Genomic DNA, 7435 nt, shown 5'->3' on the forward strand with positions numbered 1-7435 from the left:
ACTGCAAACTTTGATGAAGGAGTATGTACCACAATAGGTTTGAGAAACACTGTTCTAAGAGAATCTTGGTATGTTATTCTATCATGAATAAGCTACTAGGTGGTTTTAGTTTCATTTATTGATAGCTGGCAGTTAATGGAAAATAATTTATAATGAACCTGAAGTGGGTAAAAAAGAAATAAAAAATAGATTAGATACTTAGCTATGTAAAGAGAGGGCTCTGTGTAGCATAGAACCTTCCCAGTTCTCAGTCCGTCCCATTGTTCCTATGCTATCCTTTGTTAAAAGGAACCCGAGGTGTGAGACCTATGGAAGCTGCCATATTTATTTTCTTTTAAACAATACCAGTTGCCTGGCAGTCCTGTTGATGTTTCTGGTCAGTAGGGTCTAACAAACATGCACCTAATCTTGTTAGATTTGTCATATACATCTGATCTGCATGTTTGTTCAGGGTGAATGGCTTAACCACTTACTGCACCACGTGCAGTATAATCACGGCCTGGCAAACTTCACCTTAAGTACCAGGGCCGCGAAAGTTAGTCAATGGCCCCGTGCTCGCTACTGTTACCGCTGGTTAGCGGGGAAATCAATGAATGGGAATGCAGTTCCCATTTATTAAATCTAAGTCCCCGATTCAATGAATGCTGGCGTCTCTGCGATGCCAGCATTCATTGTATCTTTCTGTTGTTACTGTGCACGCATAATTTCTGATTCACGTCCTTCCGTACATGAGTCGGAAATTATGACTGAGGACATCTTGTGGACAAATAGTAAAACTACATTAAAAAGCATTTTATTCAATAAAAATACCTGCATTTACATCTAAAATTAACAATTTCCCTCTTACACTCCCCCTTAGTACCCAAACATTTTTTGTATCAGTTGTATATTTGTGATTGTCATAAAATCTGGTACATGAATACCTTTGCATCAGTTAGGTGGGAGGTGACTCTTCACCTCATTCCACCCTCCTCCTGCCCAGGGATTTCCACTCCCCCTTTTGGGGTTGGACTTATGCTCAAGTTTTTCTATATATACAGTATGTTTAGATTGCTGTTATATAACTAGCAATGATTAAGGGTTGATCTTTGTCCGAAACATGTCAGCTATGTGATGCCTGTGGTCGTTTATTGTATGGATATGTCCAGAAAGAAATCTCTAGGGATCTCTAGATAAGTGCAGATCGCCTTCCTTCTTTCTATTGATGCTTTGGGCCTTGCTGAGCTGGTTGAGCACTATCTTAGGGGCGAGAGGGGATGTAGCAGTGTTCACCTACTTCTTCTCACTGGGAACATAAGTATATCCATAGGCTGTCTGAGGAGTGCTGAAGACAGAGACGGTCACAGGACTTGAACGGGAAATGGTGTTGGAATGATGCGATTGACTGAGGACCAGGAAGGCTCTATGGTATCCAGAGCTTTCCCTCTACATAGGTATGTATCTAACATGAAGTGAGTTTCCTCAATTCAGGTTTGCTTTAAGCAAAAAACACTGCCTTATTTACTTTCTTCCTGTGACAACACTAAACCTTTCATTTTTTTGGGATTATTATTATTATTATTATTAATGACTCTTTTAATGTTCATATAGCGCCATCATCTTCTGAGGCACTGTACAGAGTAAGAAACAAATGTGAGTATATAAAAATACAGACATTGGTATAGATTAACCACTTCCGAATTCCTGCTACGTATATCTACGCCCCTGTATACTTCACTTGCGGATCAGAGGCGTAGATATACATTTGTTTCCCATTCGCCTTTGCCGCAATCCCGCCATTCCATGATCGGTGAATGGGAAATGCTGTTCCTGAACCCGATCACAGTGCCTGTGATGAATCAAAGCTGGCGTCAGCGTGATGTCGGCTTTTATTTACAAAGTGAAAGTAAACAGTTACACTTACTACTGCTTGTATACAGTTTACAGTACTCGGGAAGATAATGTAGCACCATCTTGTGGCCAAAAAGTAAAAATACACCCACAGACACTATTACATAGAATAATAAATACATTGTCATTCTTTTTTTTTTACCGCTTTCACCCCTACCCTTTAGTTACCAAAATAAAATACTTAAGTATAGTCTATGTACAGATTTGTACTATAGTCTTAGCAGTTTGAACTGGATCATTTGAGTGATTGGTAGCAAATAAAGGGGTTGGCAAAGAGAGGCGGCATCAGAGGAGCCGGAGTAGAAGTGATCCTCAGTATCAAAGGTAGAGGAAATGTCAAGGAGTATTAGTACAGTAAATTGGCCATTTTGAAATGTTAAGGTTGTTTGCACCTTTGGTGACGACTACATAATCATTATCACTGTGCTGTCATGCCAGCAAATGGCATGGTACATTGATCATTGTGCAGTTAGTCTGAAGTGAAAAAAAAAATATACTTAAGGAGATGGAAGATTCTGGGTTCTATAGAGCCTTCCCGGTAGAGATGGCCCGAACCTCCGATTTTCGGTTCGCGAACCGCAAACTTCCGCAAAAGTTTGGTTCGCGCGAACTTTCGTGAACCACAATAGACTTCAATGGGGAGGCGAACTTTGAAAACTAGAAACACTTATGCTGGCCACAAAAGTGATGGAAAAGATGTTTCAAGGGGTCTGACATCTGAGTTTTTGCATGGATGAGTGGGATGGATGCCAAAAGTCCCGGGGAAAAATCTGGATTTAACACAAAGCAGCGTTTTAAGGGCAGAAATCACATTGAATGCTAAATTGCAGGCCTAACGTGCTTTAAAACATCTTGCATGTGTATACATCAATCAGGGAGTGTAATTAGAGTACTGCTTCACACTGACACATCAAGCTCATTGTGTAACGCATCGCAAACAGCTGTTTGTGTTGTGACGGCCTTGCTAGACTGGTGTGCACCATGGCAAGAATGCAGGCCGTGGCGGTTTTCAAGCCCATATGGTCGCCGGGCTGTGGTAGCTCAATGATAGAACAACAGTGACTGTCCAGCTGATCAAATTTGGTCTGACCACAATGAAGCAACGACCTTATTATCTTGGGTGTACCCCCCCCGAGACACTCATATCGCCGTCAGTCATTGCTTCATTGTGATACGCAAGCCCCTTCACCGTGGCAAGGTAATGATCACGAAGGGGAATCAGCGGCCTTAAAAATTCAGGAATCCACCTGGAGTCCTGGACCCTGTTGATGGTGGCGGAGAAGGCAGTCAAGCAACCTGCGGGCAGAGGTGCTGTGTGGGGACCAACTTAGTCTTGGGGCAGGCAGTAGCCCTCCGGGATCCATGCCTCATTCATTTTGATAAAGGTGAGGTACTGAACACTTTTGTGACTTAGGCGACTTCTCTTCTCAGTGACAATGCCTCCAGCTGCGCTGAAGGTCCTTTCTGACAGGACGCTTGAGGCAGGGCAAGACAGAAGTTGGATGGCAAATTGTGACAGCTCTGGCCACAGGTCAAGTCTGCGCACCCAGTAGTCCAAGGGTTCATTGCTGCTCTCAGTGTCTACATCCACACTTAAGGCCAGGTAGTCGGCTACCTGCCGATCCAGGTGTTGGTGGAGGGTGGATCCGGAAGGGCTAAGGTGAGGCGTTGGGCTAAAGAATGTCTGCATGTCCGACATCACCATGAGATCGCTGGAGCGTCCTTTCCTTGCCTGCGTGGACATAGGAGAAGGGTTACTGGCAGTGGTACCTTTATTGTGTTGTGCTGTGACATCACCCTTAAACGCATTGTAAAGTATAGTTGCCAGCTTGTTCTGCAAGTGCTGTGTAATGATCTCCTCTGTGAGGTCTGTTTTGTGTTCGGACACTACTGCAGCCAGACTATGCTGTCTGCAAAGATTTTCTGACATTTACAATGAATGAATTGTCCATTTGCATTCCATTGTGGTGTGGTCTGCTATTCTGATTTCAAGTGCTATGCTGTTTGCATGGGGATGCATGAACTTATGAGATGCAGGCTAAGTGAATGCAGATGGCTGTATTGTCCTTTTGCATGCTTCTCTCTGATTGGTGTGTTAATCCATAAAAGTCACTTCCTGAGTCTGCCTCCCCACCCGACATTTTGCTAGTCTTTGGACTGCAAGTCCTGGGTCAGACTTTAGTTAGATCCTAGTGCATTGAACCCGGCAGGACCCCAGCCTATTTGCACATAGCTAGAGTTATTTTTGTATATTATCATGTACAGTATATTGTAATTGACCTTTTGCTTGTTCCTGACTATTCTCACTCACCAGTGGGCCCTTGCCACTGGTGAGGTTATTTCTTATAAGTATATTGCAAATACTTTGTGATAGCTCTCAGACCATAGTCAGTTCCATGTGTGGATGAACCCGGGAGGAAACTGAGGAGTTCACACTTAGCTAGATTTGTTATTTTTGTTGGTTTTGTGATATATATTGGTTTATTGCCAATACAGTATATACACATACTGGCACTTTTGTTATTTTTATTATTGTATTAGTGTGTTCAACTTCTGTTTGTTTGAATACTCTGCCACCAGTGGGCTTCTCCCACTGGGGCTTACCACCTTGGTGGCGTTTGTCACTTTACTGTGCACTAAACACGTGTATTTCTCACAAGAAATAAAGTATACTGACTTGTTATATCCTGTACTTTTTGTATTGCTCATTGCTGCTTCCGCATTGGGCAATTTCTGTCTGGTATCTGCGGATGCTCTGTAAATTAATGTCTGTGTCCTCAAAGTCAGCTATCAGTTTGACAGACATTTATCTGTTCTGTGGTAGATCTGTTCCTGTTCTGTCAATGTATTGCTCATTGCTGCGTTCGCATTGGGCAATTTCTGTCTGGCATCTGTGGATGCTCTGTGAATGAATGTCTGTTTCCTCAAAGTCTGTGATCCAAGAAAAGCAAGTGTGGCACTCCTGACAATCCAGGAAAGTTCCGTGGGTAGAATGGCACTGGGCCAAAACTTCTCGCACAGTAAATCACTTGCACTATACAAATTCAGCCACTGACGGGTGCCCCGTAAACATAGTAGGAAGGAAGTATTGCATGAATTCACTGTAAACAAGAAGCAGATTCGGGCACCATCCGTCATTCAGCTCATTTATTAAAACAACTTGTGCAATATGAGATGTCAAATGGATATCACCTGATTCTCATGACGATACTGTGCAGGATGGGGTGGAGGTGGGTGCTCAGGGTTGCAGAAGGGTCGGCGACGGCCGTTTCGCGTCCACCAGGACGCTTGGTCACGCTGCGTTCCACAAAATGGCCGCCGAAGTACTTCCGGTATATGACGGGGATAAGCCCCGCCCCTTCCGGTTGTGCGTCGGTGCCAGTGCTCGGAGGTGATGGGTCGGCGAGTAGAGGGAGCCAGGGTCGCGGTACGCATGCGGGGCCTGGTGACGCGAAAAAGGTGCGACCTGCAGGTCGCACGGCTGACCCACTATAAACATTTATACTGAAACGCAGCCGGCGTAGGCGTAGCAAAATAAGCCACGCCGCCCTATTAACGCGTAATAGAGGTCAAGTGACCTCAAAGCATACCCAACAGGTGCATGCCACCAAGCTACAAAAATACACATGCACACCCACGATCCAGGCGCCATCTTGTGGCCGATATAATTAGTGCACTACGTGTGCTACATAAACACTAAATTACTATAGTGTCCATTGTCCCCACATGCTACTTCAGAGGAGTGTACGGGTGGGGAAGGAGGTTTTCCAGGCTAGGGCTTTCTTTTCCTGTACCACGGATTTTGTTGTGTATGTGATGTTCTGCCCATGTGGCCGCTATTACATAGGCCAAACAACACGCCCATTGAAGGTTAGGATGGGAGAGCACTTAAGCTCGGTAAAATCCGGAAAGAGTGGGACAAGGCTTGTAACACATATGAATGAGGAACATGGGGGGAATGGCAGAGGTTTAAAGTTCGCAGTATTGGAAAGGGTGGAGCCCCAAAGACGAGGGGGCGATAGAGAGAAAATGTTGCTGAGGAGAGAAACCTGGCTAATCCTACAAACCAACGCTATGGGCCCCCTTGGCTTAAATGACAAAATAGAGCTCTCATGCATGCTAGACCCCTGATATGCTCCTTGGAGTAAATCTTGCCCAGTAGATCTTTTATTGGTAACCCTTTTGAGATGTTATGTAATCTTCTGGGTTGTATATGTGAATTGCATTACTGTCCTGTGCTCCGTGCTGCCTCTCCCCCTCCCCTTCTAATTATGACGATACTGTGATGTATCCCCCGTATCCCTCCATCATAGCCTATAGCACTCTATTTGTGAGTTTAGGCTATGTGGGGATAGATGCTCCCAGAAAGTGTAAAATTATGGCCCCTGCTTACCTTTATACGCCCCGACGTTTTGGTTTTAGTCACTATAGTAATTTAGTGTTTATGTAGCACACGTAGTGCACTAATTATATCGGCCACAAGATGGCGCCTGGATCGTGGGTGTGCATGCATATTTTTGTAGCTTGGTGGCATGCACCTGTTGGGTATGCTTTGAGGTCACTTGAACTCTATTACGCGTTAATAGGGCGGCGTGGCTTATTTTGCTACGCCTACGCCGGCTGCGTTTCAGTATAAATGTTTATCGTGGGTCAGCCGTCGCACCTTTTTCGCGTCACCAGGCCCCGCATGCGTACCGCGACCCTGGCTCCCTCTACTCGCCGACCAATCACCTCCGAGCACTGGCACCGACGCACAACCGGAAGGGGCGGGGCTTATCCCCGTCATATACCGGAAGTGCTTCGGCGGCCATTTTGTGGAACGCAGCGTGACCAAGCGTCCTGGTGGACGCGAAACGGCCGTCGCCGACCCTTCTGCATCCCTGAGCACCCACCTCCACCCCATCCTGCACAGTATCGTCATGAGAATCAGGTGATATCCATTTGACATCTCATATTGCACAAGTTGTTTTAATAAATGAGCTGAATGACGGATGGTGCCCGAATCTGCTTCTTGTTTACAGTGTTTCCTCAAAGTCTGCTATCAGTTTGACAGACATTTATCTGATCTGTGGTAGATCTGTTCCTGTACCTGTCCTGTTAATATATTGCTCATTTGCTTTGTGCAATTTCTGTCTGTCGTCTGTGGACTGTTCAGAGGATTTGTCTCTCTGTGCTCCACAGCTCAACCAGCTGGCTGGTTTTGTTCCCCCACAGGTATGTTCCACCATTACTGGGCTCCTCTGTCTGAACGCTTGTGGGAGATCTCTTCAGAGTCAGCGTGCACGCTGTGAGCTGACCGTGGAGATCATTCCCCAATCGTTACATGCTGCATCCTTTCTGCCTTCTGGTGATTTGGAAACATCTCCACCACTTTGTGCCTATACCGAGGGTCTAGGAGCGTGGCCACCCAGTACAGCTCATTCCTTGAGTTTTTTTTATACCGGGGTCCCTCAACAGGCTGAAAGACGCCATCTGCACAAGGTTGGATGCAGACGTACTATCCATCTCCTCTTGCTCTTCCTCAGTGCCGTCAGGTAAGTCCTCC

Source organism: Hyperolius riggenbachi, chromosome 11, assembly GCF_040937935.1.
Source record: "Hyperolius riggenbachi isolate aHypRig1 chromosome 11, aHypRig1.pri, whole genome shotgun sequence".
Lineage (NCBI taxonomy): Eukaryota > Metazoa > Chordata > Amphibia > Anura > Hyperoliidae > Hyperolius > Hyperolius riggenbachi.